Source organism: Pleurodeles waltl, chromosome 6 (genome assembly GCF_031143425.1).
Source record: "Pleurodeles waltl isolate 20211129_DDA chromosome 6, aPleWal1.hap1.20221129, whole genome shotgun sequence".
Lineage (NCBI taxonomy): Eukaryota > Metazoa > Chordata > Amphibia > Caudata > Salamandridae > Pleurodeles > Pleurodeles waltl.
The window spans coordinates 88,280,329-88,297,452 of NC_090445.1; positions in this window are offsets into that span (position 1 = coordinate 88,280,329).

The following is a 17,124-nucleotide window of genomic DNA, read 5'->3' on the forward strand; positions in this document are numbered from 1 at the left end:
GCAATCAGCCCTACTGTTTTTTCCTCCCGGAATATACTCAATCGAAAAATTAAACTCTAACAATTTGGCAGATAACCGTGCTATGCGAGCAGTTGAGCGTTTAATTTTCCTTCCTGATAAAATTTCCACCAGGGGACGGTGATCAGTTTTTAATGTAAAATGCCTACCCCAGAGGTATTGTTTGAATTTTTCTGCACTCCATACACAAGCCAGGAGTTCTTTTTCAATAACAGAATACTTCCGCTCAACTACCCGCAATGTCCTTGAAGCAAACCCAATGGTGCACTCCTTGCCCCCATCAGAAACCTGTGATAACACTGCGCCCCAACCCATATTCACATGCATCCACAGTTACAATGGTCTTTTTACTATCTGAAAAAGGTTGTAAAACTGGTGAGTTGACAATCTGTTGTTTAATGTGCTCAAAAGCCTTATTGCACTCTTTAGACCAAAAGAACAATTGCTTGCTTTTAAGCATAGCCCTAAAACATTCAGAAGTCTTAGCAAAATCCTTTAAAAACTTTGCATAAAATTCACATAATCCCAAAAAAGAAAGCAACTGTTCTTTAGTCTTGGGTGCAGGAGCATCGAGAATGCTCTTCACTAACTTAGGCCTGGGTTTGACACCGTGCTCAGATAAAACATGTCCTAGATACTCTATTTCCCGAGTTTTAAAGAGACATTTGTCTCTCCTTAAAGTGACACCTCTTTCTTCTAGAGTTTGCAAAACCCCTTCTAAAACTCTATCATGAACCACCTCAGTGTCAGCAAAGATTAGAATATCATCCTGAAACATGACTACATTGTGGTTGTCGGGGAACATGTCAGTCATTATTCTCTGAAAAGCAGCAGCCGCAGATGCCAAACCAAAAGGTAATCTGCAAAACTGGAAAGTCCCATCAGGCGTTACAAAAGCTGTGAGATAACGAGAAATAGCATCAAGATCTACTTGGTGGTATGCCGATCTAAGATCCAACTTCGTAAACCAACTAGCAGAACCCGCTTTTGCTATTAAATCATCAATCCTAGGCAACGGAAAACTATCAACCCAGATCGCTTCATTCACACTTCTTAAGTCCACACACAACCTCAGGTCACCAGAGCTTTTCTTCGCTAGAACAATAGGAGATAACCAAAGTGTGGCTTCAACCTTCTCTATTATGCCTTGTTCACACATATCCTTCAACAACCTAGACAATTCTGCCCTTACACTAAATGGAACATTCCTCAGTTTATGCTTCACAGGGACAACACCCTGTTTTAATTTGATAGTGTGTGACATTAGATATTTTACCCAACTTGTCCTGGAACAATCCTTTAAACCTCCGTTGCCAAGGACAACCCACCTCAGAAGATGTTTTAATACAGTTGGTATTGCTCCTATCAATAGACACTGGTCTAATCTTTCCTGGTTTAATGATTAATTTAAAATCAGCTTGATGAATTAAGCCCAGAACGTTAATACCTTTCCTTGCCACATATACCTTCCCATGAATGGTCTCGCCAGAAATGGACAAAGTAGTCCAAAAATACCCAATCAAGTCAATCCTACTCCCTTCAAACGCCAAACCCCATTGGCATGGGCACGGCAGGGGCCCCCAGGGGCCCCGCAGCACCCCCTACCGCCATCCTGTTCATGGCGGGTTTCCCGCCATGAACAGGATGGCGGTAGGGGCTGTCAGAATCCTCATGGCGGCGGAGCGCGCTCCGCCGCCATGAAGGATTCCCCCGAGCAGCGGTAAGTCGGCGGGAGCCCGCCGACTTGCCGCATCTGACCGCGGCTGAACCGCCGCGGTCAGAATGCTCGTGGGAGCACTGCCAGCCTGTTGGCGGTGCTCCCGTGGTCGGTGGCCCTGGCGGCCACCGGCCGCCAGGGTCAGAATGACCCCCATAGTCTTTTGATTTCCTCTGGAAGATAAGGCATTTTTCGAAAGTGGAGTAAAATCTGTTTTTTTCTCAGGACGAAACTGTTTCTTGTGATCATTGATCTGCGAATTCACCACTGCACCTGAAATGGAAACATTAGATAAAGACAATTCTAATTGCTTAGCATCTTCTAAAGAACACTCAATGCTTTTCGCTATGTCTATGGCTTTGTCCAAAGATGGATCTTTGCACGTTAACAATTTTTCTTGGATTCTTTTAGAGTAGCATCTTGCCACAAGTTGATCTCGTATCAATTGTGAGGTAAAATTTTCGAATTCACAATTGGCAGCTAACACTTTTAAAGCAGTAATGAAAGAATCCACACTTTCATTAGGATTTTGCACTCTGGTAAAGAATTTGTATCTATGTACTACAACATTCTTAGTTTTGATGAAATGCTTGTCCAGCTGCGCAACCGCCATTTCAAACTCATCTAATTCTTCTTCTTCACGTAATTCATAAACTGGTAGATGGTCAAAAATATTCTGTCCTTCCACACCCAAATAATAGTACATCAAACTTTTTTTTCTCTCAGGCCTAAATTTATGGCCGTCAATAGCTCCTAAATAGGCCTTGAATGAGCGTAACCATAATCGCCATTCCAAAGAAGGATCACCAGGGTCCTGTAAAAAAGGTGATGGTGGTAATACGTTTTGCATTTCTTTTTAAAGAAAGTAAAACAAAAAAAACACTAAACAAAGGCAAAAGGACAAGGGGAAAAAAAAATGATGGTTGTGTATAAACAAAAATCCCACGAAAGATAGTCTTCCAGCAAGAAGTTAATTCTTTCCCCAATCTTTCCTGGTCCGATTTCTATTTTGATGATCAGAAGGTTTCAGAATAAGGTCCTTCTTCTCTGTTCCTTGTTCTTCATGCGAGTGCGAAGCAGCGAAAAAAAAACAGAAAATCAGCACTCAATATTGACTGCACACGTAAGGTAGGAGCGCTGTACAAATTAATGCGCTCCAGGCAATGAAAAAAAACTACATGTGCGCTCATTGACGTTCGTCCGATGCACACGCGCCACTTGGAACACCAGTAATGTGCTGTGCTCGCGCTAGAAATGCCGTTAGGATAACCGGTATCTCAAGGATCAAAAACACTCTGTGCCCCCAAGGTCAAGCTCCGAATACACGGAGATGTTTAGAAACGTTGAAAAATAGCAACAAGAAAAATAAATCAAAAGATAAGGAAACTGTCCCCGACCGTACCGCCGTATAACCGATGAGAAACAGGATCAGCTACTGCAGCCATCGCTTCATCCTCGTCGCCATAAATGAAGTAAGGAATCCAACGAAGAGTGTTGCGGTATTTAACTTGTTTATTGTCTTCAATAAAGCCGCTTAAGTAAACAGTGTAAAAGGGGCACAGAGCAAGGAGAGAAGCGACTCTGAATCCGTGGGCGTCAAGTGGAATGTGCCGACATCATCGGCCTCGTCCGGAGATTCCATATGACACACACGAATTCTAGATCACATCACAACATTTCCCTATGTGCCGGCTGAGCTAGAGGCCAAAATCTACAGGTAGGCACTTTGCAAAAAACAGCTCTGTATTCTGTCAAAAAATGTGATGTGTCCACGTTGTGTTTTGGGGCATTTCCTGTCGCGGGCGCTAGGCCTACCCACACAAGTGAGGTATCATTTTTATCAGGAGACTTGGGGGAACGCTGGGTGGAAGGAAATTTGAGGCTCATCTCAGATTTCATAACATTCTGTCACTGAAATGTGAGGAAAACGTGTTTATTTAGCCACGTTTTGAGGTTTGCAAGGGATTCTGGGTAACATAACCTGGTCAGAGCCCCGCAAGTCACCCCATCTTGGATTCCCCTAGGTCTCTAGTTTTCAAAAATGCACAGGTTTGGTAGGTTTCCCTACGTGCCGGCTGAGCTAGAGGCCAAAATCTACAGGTAGGCACTTTGAAAAAAACAGCTCTGTATTCTGTCAAAAAATGGGATGTGTCCACGGTGTGTTTTGGGGCATTTCCTGTCGCGGGCGCTAGGCCTACCCACACAAGTGAGGTATCATTTTTATCAGGAGACTTGGGGGAACGCTGGGTGGAAGGAAATTTGAGGCTCCTCTCAGATTTCATAACTGTCTGTCACTGAAATGTGAGGAAAACGTGTTTATTTAGCCACGTTTTGAGGTTTGCAAGGGATTCTGGGTAACAGAACCTGGTCAGAGCCCCGCAAGTCACCCCATCTTGGATTCCCCTAGGTCTCTAGTTTTCAAAAATGCACAGGTTTGGTAGATTTCCCTATGTGCCGGCTGAGCTAGAGGCCAAAATCTACAGGTAGGCACTTTGCAAAAAACAGCTCTGTATTCTGTCAAAAAATGTGATGTGTCCACGTTGTGTTTTGGGGCATTTCCTGTCGCGGGCGCTAGGCCTACCCACACAAGTGAGGTATCATTTTTATTGGGAGACTTGGGGGAACGTTGGGTGGAAGGAAATTTGTGGCTCCTCTCAGATTCCAGAACTTTCTGTCACTGAAATGTGAGGAAAACGTGTTTTTTTAGCCACGTTTTGAGGTTTGCAAAGGATTCTGGGTAACAGAACCTGGTCAGAGCTCCACAAGTCACCCCATCTTGGATTCCCCTAGGTCTCTAGTTTTCAAAAATGCACTTGTTTGGTTCGGTTTCCCTACGTGCCGGCTGAGCTAGAGGCCAAAATCTACAGGTAGGCACTTTGAAAAAAACAGCTCTGTATTCTGTCAAAAAATGGGATGTGTCCACGGTGTGTTTTGGGGCATTTCCTGTCGCGGGCGCTAGGCCTACCCACACAAGTGAGGTATCATTTTTATCAGGAGACTTGGGGGAATGCTGGGTGGAAGGAAATTTGAGGCTCCTCTCAGATTTCATAACTGTCTGTCACTGAAATGTGAGGAAAACGTGTTTATTTAGCCACGTTTTGAGGTTTGCAAGGGATTCTGGGTAACAGAACCTGGTCAGAGCCCCGCAAGTCACCCCATCTTGGATTCCCCTAGGTCTCTAGTTTTCAAAAATGCACAGGTTTGGTAGATTTCCCTATGTGCCGGCTGAGCTAGAGGCCAAAATCTACAGGTAGGCACTTTGCAAAAAACAGCTCTGTATTCTGTCAAAAAATGTGATGTGTCCACGTTGTGTTTTGGGGCATTTCCTGTCGCGGGCGCTAGGCCTACCCACACAAGTGAGGTATCATTTTTATTGGGAGACTTGGGGGAACGTTGGGTGGAAGGAAATTTGTGGCTCCTCTCAGATTCCAGAACTTTCTGTCACTGAAATGTGAGGAAAACGTGTTTTTTTAGCCACGTTTTGAGGTTTGCAAAGGATTCTGGGTAACAGAACCTGGTCAGAGCTCCACAAGTCACCCCATCTTGGATTCCCCTAGGTCTCTAGTTTTCAAAAATGCACTTGTTTGGTTCGGTTTCCCTACGTGCCGGCTGAGCTAGAGGCCAAAATCTACAGGTAGGCACTTTGAAAAAAACAGCTCTGTTTTCTGTCAAAAAATGGGATGTGTCCATGTTGTGTTTTGGGACATTTCCTGTCGCGGGCGCTAGGCCTACCCACACAAGTGAGGTATCATTTTTATCAGGAGACTTGGGGGAACGCTGGGTGGAAGGAAATTTGTGGCTCCTCTCAGATTCCAGAACTTTCTTTCACTGAAATGTGAGGAAAACGTGTTTTTTTAGCCACGTTTTGAGGTTTGCAAGGGATTCTGGGTAACAGAACCTGGTCAGAGCCCCACAAGTCACCCCATCTTGGATTCCCCTATGTCTCTAGCTTTAAAAAATGCACAGGTTTGGTAGGTTTCCCTATGTGCCCGCTGAGCTAGAGGCCAAAATCTACAGGTAGGCACTTTGCAAAAACAGCTCTGTATTCTGTCAAAAAATGTGATGTGTCCACGTTGTGTTTTGGGGCATTTCCTGTCTCGGGCGCTAGGCCTACCCACACAAGTGAGGTATCATTTTTTTCAGGAGACTTGGGGGAACGCTGGGTGGAAGGAAATTTGAGGCTCCTCTCAGATTTCATAACTGTCTGTCACTGAAATGTGAGGAAAACGTGTTTATTTAGCCACGTTTTGAGGTTTGCAAGGGATTCTGGGTAACAGAACCTGGTCAGAGCCCCGCAAGTCACCCCATCTTGGATTCCCCTAGGTCTCTAGTTTTAAAAAATGCACAGGTTTGGTAGATTTCCCTATGTGCCGGCTGAGCTAGAGGCCAAAATCTACAGGTAGGCACTTTGCAAAAAACAGCTCTGTATTCTCTCAAAAAATGTGATGTGTCCACGTTTTGTTTTGGGGCATTTCCTGTCGCGGGCGCTAGGCCTACCCACACAAGTGAGGTATCATTTTTATTGGGAGACTTGGGGGAACGCTGGGTGGAAGGAAATTCGTGGCTCCTCTCAGATTCCAGAACTTTCTGTCACTGAAATGTGAGGAAAACGTGTTTTTTTAGCCACGTTTTGAGGTTTGCAAAGGATTCTGGGTAACAGAACCTGGTCAGAGCTCCACAAGTCACCCCATCTTGTAGTCCCCTAGGTCTCTAGGCCTACCCACACAAGTGAGGTATCATTTTTATTGGGAGACTTGGGGGAACGCTGGGTGGAAGGAAATTTGTGGCTCCTCTCAGATTCCAGAACTTTCTGTCACCGAAATGAGAGGAAAACGTGTTTTTTTAGCCACATTTTGAGGTTTGCAAAGGATTCTGGGTAACAGAACCTGGTCAGAGCCCCACCAGTCACCCCATCTTGGATTCCCCTAGGTCTCTAGTTTTAAAAAATGCATAGGGTTGGTAGGTTTCCCTAGGTGCCGGCTGAGCTAGAGGCCAAAATCCACAGCTAGGCACTTTGCAAAAAACAGCTCTGTTTTCTGTAAAAAAAAATGGGATGTGTCCACGTTGTGTTTTGGGGCATTTCCTGTCGCGGGCGCTAGGCCTACCCACACAAGTGAGGTATCATTTTTATTGGGAGACTTGGGGGGAACGCTGGGTGGAAGGAAATTTGTGGCTCCTCTCAGATTCCAGAACTTTCTGTCTCTGAAATGTGAGGAAAACGTGTTTATTTAGCCACGTTTTGAGGTTTGCAAGGGATTCTGGGTAACAGAACCTGGTCAGAGCCCCACAAGTCACCCCATCTTGGATTCCCCTATGTCTCTAGCTTTAAAACATGCACAGGTTTGGTAGGTTTCCCTATGTGCCGGCTGAGCTAGAGGCCAAAATCTACAGGTAGGCACTTTGCAAAAAAAAGCTCTGTATTCTGTCAATAAATGTGATGTGTCCACGTTGTGTTTTGGGGCATTTCCTCTCGCGGGCGCTAGGCCTACCCACACAAGTGAGGTATCATTTTTATTGGGAGACTTGGGGGAACGCTGTCTAGAAGGAAATTTGTGGCTCCTCTCAGATTCCAGAACTTTCTGTCACCGAAATGAGAGGAAAACATGTTTTTTTAGCCACATTTTGAGGTTTGCAAAGGATTCTGGGTAACAGAACCTGGTCAGAGCCCCACCAGTCACCCCATCTTGGATTCCCCTAGGTCTCTAGTTTTCAAAAATGCATAGGGTTGGTAGGTTTCCCTAGGTGCCGGCTGAGCTAGAGGCCAAAATCCACAGCTAGGCACTTTGCAAAAAACAGCTCTGTTTTCTGTAAAGAAAATGGGATGTGTCCACGTTGTGTTTTGGGGCATTTCCTGTCGCGGGCGCTAGGCCACCCACACAAGTGAGGTATCATTTTTATTGGGAGACTTGGGGGAACGCTGGGTGGAAGGAAATTTGTGGCTCCTCTCAGATTCCAGAACTTTCTGTCACTGAAATGTGAGGAAAACGTGTTTTTTTAGCCACGTTTTGAGGTTTGCAAAGGATTCTGGGTAACAGAACCTGGTCAGAGCCCCACAAGTCACCCCATCTTGGATTCCTCTAGGTCTTTAGTTTTCAAAAATGCACAGGTTTGGTAGGTTTCCCTATGTGCCGGCTGAGCTAGAGGCCAAAATCTACAGGTAGGCACTTTGCAAAAAACAGCTCTGTATTCTGTCAAAAAATTTGATGTGTCCACGTTGTGTTTTGGGGCATCTCCTGTCGCGGGCGCTAGGCCTACCCACACAAGTGAGGTATCATTTTTATTGGGAGACTTGGGGGAACGCTGGGTGGAAGGAAATTTGTGGCTCCTCTCAGATTCCAGAACTTTCTGTCACTGAAATGTGAGGAAAACGTGTTTTTTTAGCCACGTTTTGAGGTTTGCAAAGGATTCTGGGTAACAGAACCTGGTCAGAGCTCCACAAGTCACCCCATCTTGGATTCCCCTAGGTCTCTAGTTTTCAAAAATGCACTTGTTTTGTTCGGTTTCCCTACGTGCCGGCTGAGCTAGAGGCCAAAATCTACAGGTAGGCACTTTGAAAAAAACAGCTCTGTTTTCTGTCAAAAAATGGGATGTGTCCACGTTGTGTTTTGGGGCATTTCCTGTCGCGGGCGCTAGGCCTACCCACACAAGTGAGGTATCATTTTTATCAGGAGACTTGGGGGAACGCTGGGTGGAAGGACATTTGTGGCTCCTCTCAGATTTCATAACTTTCTGTCACTGAAATGTGAGGAAAACGTGTTTATTTAGCCACGTTTTGAGGTTTGCAAGGGATTCTGGGTAACAGAACCTGGTCAGAGCCCCACGAGTCACCCCATCTTGGATTCCCCTATGTCTCTAGCTTTAAAAAATGCACAGGTTTGGTAGGTTTCCCTATGTGCCGGCTGAGCTAGAGGCCAAAATCTACAGGTAGGCACTTTGCAAAAAACAGCTCTGTATTCTGTCAAAAAATGTGATGTGTCCATGTTGTGTTTTGGGGCATATCCTGTCGCGGGCGCTAGGCCTACCCACACAAGTGAGGTATCATTTTTATCAGGAGACTTGGGGGAACGCTGGGTGGAAGGAAATTTGAGGCTCCTCTCAGATTTCATAACTGTCTGTCACTGAAATGTGAGGGAAACGTGTTTATTTAGCCACGTTTTGAGGTTTGCAAGGGATTCTGGGTAACAGAACCTGGTCAGAGCCCCGCAAGTCACCCCATCTTGGATTCCCCTAGGTCTCTAGTTTTCAAAAATGCACAGGTTTGGTAGATTTCCCTATGTGCCGGCTGAGCTAGAGGCCAAAATCTACAGGTAGGCACTTTGCAAAAAACAGCTCTGTATTCTCTCAAAAAATGTGATGTGTCCACGTTGTGTTTTGGGGCATTTCCTGTCGCGGGCACTAGGCCTACCCACACAAGTGAGGTATCATTTTTATTGGGAGACTTGGGGGAACGCTGGGTGGAAGGAAATTTGTGGCTCCTCTCAGATTCCAGAACTTTCTGTCACTGAAATGTGAGGAAAACGTGTTTTTTTAGCCACGTTTTGAGGTTTGCAAAGGATTCTGGGTAACAGAACCTGGTCAGAGCTCCACAAGTCACCCCATCTTGTATTCCCCTAGGTCTCTAGTTTTCAAAAATGCACAGGTTTGGTTCGGTTTCCTTACGTGCCGGCTGAGCTAGAGGCCAAAATCTACAGGTAGGCACTTTGAAAAAAACAGCTCTGTTTTCTGTCAAAAAATGGGATGTGTCCACGTTGTGTTTTGGGGCATTTCCTGTCGCGGGCGCTAGGCCTACCCACACAAGTGAGGTATCATTTTTATTGGGAGACTTGGGGGAATGCTGGGTGGAAGGAAATTTGTGGCTCCTCTCAGATTCCAGAACTTTCTGTCACCGAAATGAGAGGAAAACGTGTTTTTTTAGCCACATTTTGAGGTTTGCAAAGGATTCTGGGTAACAGAACCTGGTCAGAGCCCCACCAGTCATCCCATCTTGGATTCCCCTAGGTCTCTAGTTTTCAAAAATGCATAGGGTTGGTAGGTTTCCCTAGGTGCCGGCTGAGCTAGAGGCCAAAATCCACAGCTAGGCACTTTGCAAAAAACAGCTCTGTTTTCTATAAAAAAAAATGGGATGTGTCCACGTTGTGTTTTGGGGCATTTCCTGTCGCGGGCGCTAGGCCTACCCACACAAGTGAGGTATCATTTTTATTGGGAGACTTGGGGGAACGCTGGGTGGAAGGAAATTTGTGTCTCCTCTCAGATTCCAGAACTTTCTGTCTCTGAAATGTGAGGAAAACGTGTTTATTTAGCCACGTTTTGAGGTTTGCAAGGGATTCTGGGTAACAGAACCTGGTCAGAGCCCCACAAGTCACCCCATCTTGGATTCCCCTATGTCTCTAGCTTTAAAAATTGCACAGGTTTGGTAGGTTTCCCTATGTGCCGGCTGAGCTAGAGGCCAAAATCTACAGGTAGGCACTTTGCAAAAAACAGCTCTGTATTCTGTCAAAAAATATGATGTGTCCACGTTGTGTTTTGGGGCATTTCCTCTCGCGGGCGCTAGGCCTACCCACACAAGTGAGGTATCATTTTTATTGGGAGACTTGGGGGAACGCTGTCTAGAAGGAAATTTGTGGCTCCTCTCAGATTCCAGAACTTTCTGTCACCGAAATGAGAGGAAAACTTGTTTTTTTAGCCACATTTTGAGGTTTGCAAAGGATTCTGGGTAACAGAACCTGGTCAGAGCCCCACCAGTCACCCCATCTTGGATTCCCCTAGGTCTTTAGTTTTCAAAAATGCATAGGGTTGGTAGGTTTCCCTAGGTGCCGGCTGAGCTAGAGGCCAAAATCCACAGCTAGGCACTTTGCAAAAAACAGCTCTGTTTTCTGTAAAGAAAATGGGATGTGTCCACGTTGTGTTTTGGGGCATTTCCTGTCGCGGGCGCTAGGCCACCCACACAAGTGAGGTATCATTTTTATTGGGAGACTTGGGGGAACGCTGGGTGGAAGGAAATTTGTGGCTCCTCTCAGATTCCAGAACTTTCTGTCACTGAAATGTGAGGAAAACGTGTTTTTTAGCCACGTTTTGAGGTTTGCAAAGGATTCTGGGTAACAGAACCTGGCCAGAGCCCCACAAGTCACCCCATCTTGGATTCCTCTAGGTCTTTAGTTTTCAAAAATGCACAGGTTTGGTAGGTTTCCCTATGTGCCGGCTGAGCTAGAGGCCAAAATCTACAGGTAGGCACTTTGCAAAAAACAGCTCTACTTTCTGTCAAAAAATGGGATGTGTCCACGTAGTGTTTTGGGGCATTTCCTGTCGCGGGCGCTAGGCCTACCCACACAAGTGAGGTATCATTTTTATTGGGAGACTTGGGGGAACGCTGGGTGGAAGGAAATTCGTGGCTCCTCTCAGATTTCATAACTTTCCGTCACTGAAATGTGAGGAAAACGTGTTTTTTTAGCCACGTTTTGAGGTTTGCAAAGGATTCTGGGTAACAGAACCTGGTCAGAGCCCCACAAGTCTCCCCATCTCGGATTCCCCTAGGTCTTTAGTTTTCAAAAATGCACAGGTTTGGTAGGTTTCCCTATGTGCCGGCTGAGCTAGAGGCCAAAATCTACAGGTAGGCACTTTGAAAAAAACAGCACTGTTTTCTGTCAAAAAATGGGATGTGTCCACGTTGTGTTTTGGGGCATTTCCTGTTGCGGGCGCTAGGCCTACCTACACAAGTGAGGTATCATTTTTATCAGGAGACTTGGGGGAACGCTGGGTGGAAGGAAATTTGTGGCTCCTCTCAGATTCCAGAACTTTCTGTCACTGAAATGTGAGGAAAACGTGTTTATTTAGCCACTGTTTGAGGTTTGCAAGGGATTCTGGGTAACAGAACCTGGTCAGAGCCCCACAAGTTACCCCATCTTGGATTCCCCTATGTCTCTAGCTTTCAAAAATGCACAGGTTTGGTAGGTTTCCTGAAGTAAGGAATCCAACGAAGAGTGTTGCGGTATTTAACTTGTTTATTGTCTTCAATAAAGCCGCTTAAGTAAACAGTGTAAAAGGGGCACAGAGCAAGGAGAGAAGCGACTCTGAATCCGTGGGCGTCAAGTGGAATGTGCCGACATCATCGGCCTCGTCCGGAGATTCCATATGACACACACGAATTCTAGATCACATCACAACATCCCCCCTCTTTTAATAAAAAACAATCTTCATTTAACCAATACAACCAATGAAAATAACAACATCACCCTGAACAACCAAAACTGATGTGTTAGTAAAACTATATACAAAGTCATTGTAAAACCTAATACAATGTAACAATCTACTAAAAGAATGTTGGCCATAGAAATAGTTTTCACGACATTACCAAATCACCAAACATATCCAGTCTACGACATTACATAATCACTGAACTTGGCCGGTCTACGGGACTCCCTGCGAAATTCTCTACGGGACTCCCTGCGAAATTCCTTCTTACCCTTATCCTCCCTTTTACAGTAAGAGTCCCTCTTTGCACAATTAGAAGAGTTGTGAACAACAGTTTCATTGTTACTGGTTTGACAACCTTCATGCTCACCCCTCATTCGAACACTGGGATCTAAAGCTAAACGTGTGACTCCCCACCAGCATCCATCCGACAATCTAGCTGCATTTTTGCGTACTTCCAGAACTTGTTGGGGCTCTTTAAACTTCGAAAAACCCTTTCTGACTATCAAAGGATTTTTAACTCTCACCCAATCACCAACCTTGAGGACTTTTTTTTTCGGTGTAACCCTCCACCTATTTCTTCCCATTTCATCAGAATTACCTTTTGCTGACTGCCAAGCCTCCCTCAGATTACTACCTTCATGAAGTAGATCAATCATCCAAAAAGGACATAGTTCTGAGGTCGCAATCCTACCCCTCATCAATTCAAAAGGAGTCTTGCCCGTGGCAACATGTGGTGTTGTGCGATGAGATCAAATCAATTCTTTAATGGCTTGCCCTACAGACATGTTAGATTTAATTGCTGCTTGGATACACTCAACAAGTACACGATTAAAGCGTTCAACAATACCATTACTTTGAGGATGATAGAGAGGCGTCCTTATGTGTTTGATGCCACACTTGTTCAAAAAATGGGTCATATCCGTAGATACAAATTGTACTCCGTTGTCCGTCATTATTTGTTCAGGTAATCCTTCCCTACTGAAAACATCTTTTAGACATTTAATAACACTTTGTGTAGTGGGAAGTCTTATAGGAAATACCTCAACCCATCTAGAAAGATGATCTACTATAACCATAAAATACCTCAAATCCGGAGGTAGTACATGATAAGGACCAAGAAAATCTAAACCAATTTTCTGCCAAGCTCTTTCTGGTGATGGAACAAAAGAATCACAACTTCCTTGAGTAACCAGAACTTTGTCACTTACACAACACCTGGGGCAACTCTTCACTAGCTCATCAATTTCCTTATCCATCCTTGGCCACCAGAAATCAGATCTTAATTTCCTTTTTGTGATAGTAGAACCAAGATGACCAATATGTGTTTTAAGAATCAGGTCTCTCCTAAGACACTCTGGTGGAATAAGTTTGTCACCTCTAATAAGTTTGTCACCCTCAACAGACAATTCCTCAGAAATTTTCCAAAAAGGTTGTAAATTAGGCGAGAGAGTCTTCTCTTTAGGCCACCCAATCTTCACATAATGAATGACATCGCACAACAGTTTGTCATTATGTAACGACTTAATCCACACATTTTCATCCAAAGACTCAGCAATGCATGCTATGAAACATTCTTCAACCTCAGTATCCCATTCAAGTTGTTCCTCTTCATCTGATATAGGTAAACGGGATAGGCAATCAGCCCTACTGTTTTTTCCTCCCGGAATATACTCAATCGAAAAATTAAACTCTAACAATTTGGCAGATAACCGTGCTATGCGAGCAGTTGAGCGTTTAATTTTCCTTCCTGATAAAATTTCCACCAGGGGACGGTGATCAGTTTTTAATGTAAAATGCCTACCCCAGAGGTATTGTTTGAATTTTTCCGCACTCCATACACAGGCCAGGAGTTCTTTTTCAATAACAGAATACTTCCGCTCAACTACCCGCAATGTCCTTGAAGCAAACCCAATGGTGCACTCCTTGCCCCCATCAGAAACCTGTGTTAACACTGCGCCCAACCCATATTCACATGCATCCACAGTTACAATGGTCTTTTTACTATCTGAAAAAGGTTGTAAAACTGGTGAGTTGACAATCTGTTGTTTAATGTGCTCAAAAGCCTTATTGCACTCTTTAGACCAAAAGAACAATTGCTTGCTTTTAAGCATAGCCCTAAAACATTCAGAAGTCTTAGCAAAATCCTTTAAAAACTTTGCATAAAATTCACATAATCCCAAAAAAGAAAGCAACTGTTCTTTAGTCTTGGGTGCAGGAGCATCGAGAATGCTCTTCACTAACTTAGGCCTGGGTTTGACACCGTGCTCAGATAAAACATGTCCTAGATACTCTATTTCCCGAGTTTTAAAGAGACATTTGTCTCTCCTTAAAGTGACACCTCTTTCTTCTAGAGTTTGCAAAACCCCTTCTAAAACTCTATCATGAACCACCTCAGTGTCAGCAAAGATTAGAATATCATCCTGAAACATGACTACATTGGGGTTGTCGGGGAACATGTCAGTCATTATTCTCTGAAAAGCAGCAGCCGCAGATGCCAAACCAAAAGGTAATCTGCAAAACTGGAAAGTCCCATCAGGCGTTACAAAAGCTGTGAGATAACGAGAAATAGCATCAAGCTCTACTTGGTGGTATGCCGATCTAAGATCCAACTTCGTAAACCAACTAGCAGAACCCGCTTTTGCTATTAAATCATCAATCCTAGGCAACGGAAAACTATCAACCCAGATCGCTTCATTCACACTTCTTAAGTCCACACACAACCTCAGGTCACCAGAGCTTTTCTTCGCTAGAACAATAGGAGATAACCAAAGTGTGGCTTCAACCTTCTCTATTATGCCTTGTTCACACATATCCTTCAACAACCTAGACAATTCTGCCCTTACACTAAATGGAACATTCCTCAGTTTATGCTTCACAGGGACAACACCCTGTTTTAATTTGATAGTGTGTGTGACATTAGATATTTTACCCAACTTGTCCTGGAACAATCCTTTAAACCTCCGTTGCCAAGGACAACCCACCTCAGAAGATGTTTTAATACAGTTGGTATTGCTCCTATCAATAGACACTGGTCTAATCTTTCCTGGTTTAATGATTAATTTAAAATCAGCTTGATGAATTAAGCCCAGAACGTTAATACCTTTCCTTGCCACATATACCTTCCCATGAATGGTCTCGCCAGAAATGGACAAAGTAGTCCAAAAATACCCAATCAAGTCAATCCTACTCCCTTCAAACGCCAAGGTAGTAACGTCGGGAGGGAAAAGAGTTTTGTCACTCCAAAACTCATTGAATTTGTCAAATGAGACAATAGTAATTCGTGCTCCTGTATCCACTAACAACTTGACAGCAACACCTCCCACCAACACCTCAATGTCAGGATCCATGACCATTTTGCTAGCAGATGACATATTGTCCTTGACCACTAATACAAGTTCATTTTCATCCTGTTGCACCTTTCCCTCTTCAGCATCAATAACACAACGGACACTGCCTCTCTTCCCACCTCTGCAAACACGTGAAAAATGTCCCAGTTTGTTGCAGTTCCTGCATTGTTGGTTGACCGCAGGACAATCCTGAAAGAGGAAACGTGGTTCAAAGATCCACATCTGTAACACATAGGGCCTGATTCTGGCGGGCGGCGGAGGCCGCCCGCCAGAATTCCGCCCTCCAAAATACCGCGCCGCGGTCAAAAGACCGCGGCGGGTATTTCAAGTTTTCCCCTGGGCTGGCGGGCGGCCGCCAAAAGGCCGCCCGCCAGCCCAGGGGAAAACGACCTTCCCACGAGGATGCCGGCTCGTAATCGAGCCGGCGGAGTGGGAAGGTGCGACGGGTGCATTTGCACCCGTCGCGTATTTCACTGTCTGCCAAGCAGACAGTGAAATACTTGTAGGGGCCCTCTTACGGGGGCCCCTGCCGTGCCCATGCCATTGGCATGGGCACGGCAGGGGCCCCCAGGGGCCCCGCAGCACCCCCTACCGCCATCCTGTTCATGGCGGGTTTCCCGCCATGAACAGGATGGCGGTAGGGGCTGTCAGAATCCTCATGGCGGCGGAGCGCGCTCCGCCGCCATGAAGGATTCCCCCGAGCAGCGGTAAGTCGGCGGGAGCCCGCCGACTTGCCGCATCTGACCGCGGCTGAACCGCCGCGGTCAGAATGCTCGTGGGAGCACTGCCAGCCTGTTGGCGGTGCTCCCGTGGTCGGTGGCCCTGGCGGCCACCGGCCGCCAGGGTCAGAATGACCCCCATAGTCTTTTGATTTCCTCTGGAAGATAAGGCATTTTTCGAAAGTGGAGTAAAATCTGTTTTTTTCTCAGGACGAAACTGTTTCTTGTGATCATTGATCTGCGAATTCACCACTGCACCTGAAATGGAAACATTAGATAAAGACAATTCTAATTGCTTAGCATCTTCTAAAGAACACTCAATGCTTTTCGCTATGTCTATGGCTTTGTCCAAAGATGGATCTTTGCACGTTAACAATTTTTCTTGGATTCTTTTAGAGTAGCATCTTGCCACAAGTTGATCTCGTATCAATTGTGAGGTAAAATTTTCGAATTCACAATTGGCAGCTAACACTTTTAAAGCAGTAATGAAAGAATCCACACTTTCATTAGGATTTTGCACTCTGGTAAAGAATTTGTATCTATGTACTACAACATTCTTAGTTTTGATGAAATGCTTGTCCAGCTGCGCAACCGCCATTTCAAACTCATCTAATTCTTCTTCTTCACGTAATTCATAAACTGGTAGATGGTCAAAAATATTCTGTCCTTCCACACCCAAATAATAGTACATCAAACTTTTTTTTCTCTCAGGCCTAAATTTATGGCCGTCAATAGCTCCTAAATAGGCCTTGAATGAGCGTAACCATAATCGCCATTCCAAAGAAGGATCACCAGGGTCCTGTAAAAAAGGTGATGGTGGTAATACGTTTTGCATTTCTTTTTAAAGAAAGTAAAACAAAAAAAACACTAAACAAAGGCAAAAGGACAAGGGAAAAAAAAAATGATGGTTGTGTATAAACAAAAATCCCACGAAAGATAGTCTTCCAGCAAGAAGTTAATTCTTTCCCCAATCTTTCCTGGTCCGATTTCTATTTTGATGATCAGAAGGTTTCAGAATAAGGTCCTTCTTCTCTGTTCCTTGTTCTTCATGCGAGTGCGAAGCAGCGAAAAAAAAACAGAAAATCAGCACTCAATATTGACTGCACACGTAAGGTAGGAGCGCTGTACAAAT